The following is a 544-nucleotide window of genomic DNA, read 5'->3' as shown; positions in this document are numbered from 1 at the left end:
AAAAAAAAAAAAAAAAAAAAAAAAGCTTACAACAAACAAAACAAACTAAAAAACTAGCCGGCGATTCCTCCTCCGTAACATTCCGGCCGCCGGCGCTACTTCTTCGAGGAAGCCAACACCTTGCCACCTCGGGAGTTCAGCTGGGTGAGTGATGCCGTGTTGTTATTTGTTCCATTGACGACGAAGGTTTTTCTCCCCACCGTGAACTTGAACGATCGCTCACCGGTGACGACGATATTTGGCGGAGGAGTCGAAGCATTTTTGCCATGCAGAACCGCCAACGTCTTCTCCGCTGCTCTTTTGAAGAGAGCTTTCGTGTGGGTTCCCTGATCGACGAACACTTTGAGAAACGCCCTCTTCGCTTGGTGCAACACTGCCATGATCGTTAGATGGATGATGATGATTGATTGATGCAGAAGTATAGAGGCACAGAGAGATATGATGGTTTAAGATATTTATTCCCCCTCGATTCAAAGTTTGTTACAGTGAGCGATCGATGGTTAGAGACGATGAACTCTACTTTTTTTTTTTTTTTTTTTTTTTT

This window comes from Camelina sativa, chromosome 1 (genome assembly GCF_000633955.1).
Source record: "Camelina sativa cultivar DH55 chromosome 1, Cs, whole genome shotgun sequence".
Classification (NCBI taxonomy): Eukaryota; Viridiplantae; Streptophyta; class Magnoliopsida; order Brassicales; family Brassicaceae; genus Camelina; species Camelina sativa.
This window is presented reverse-complemented; position numbering follows the sequence as displayed.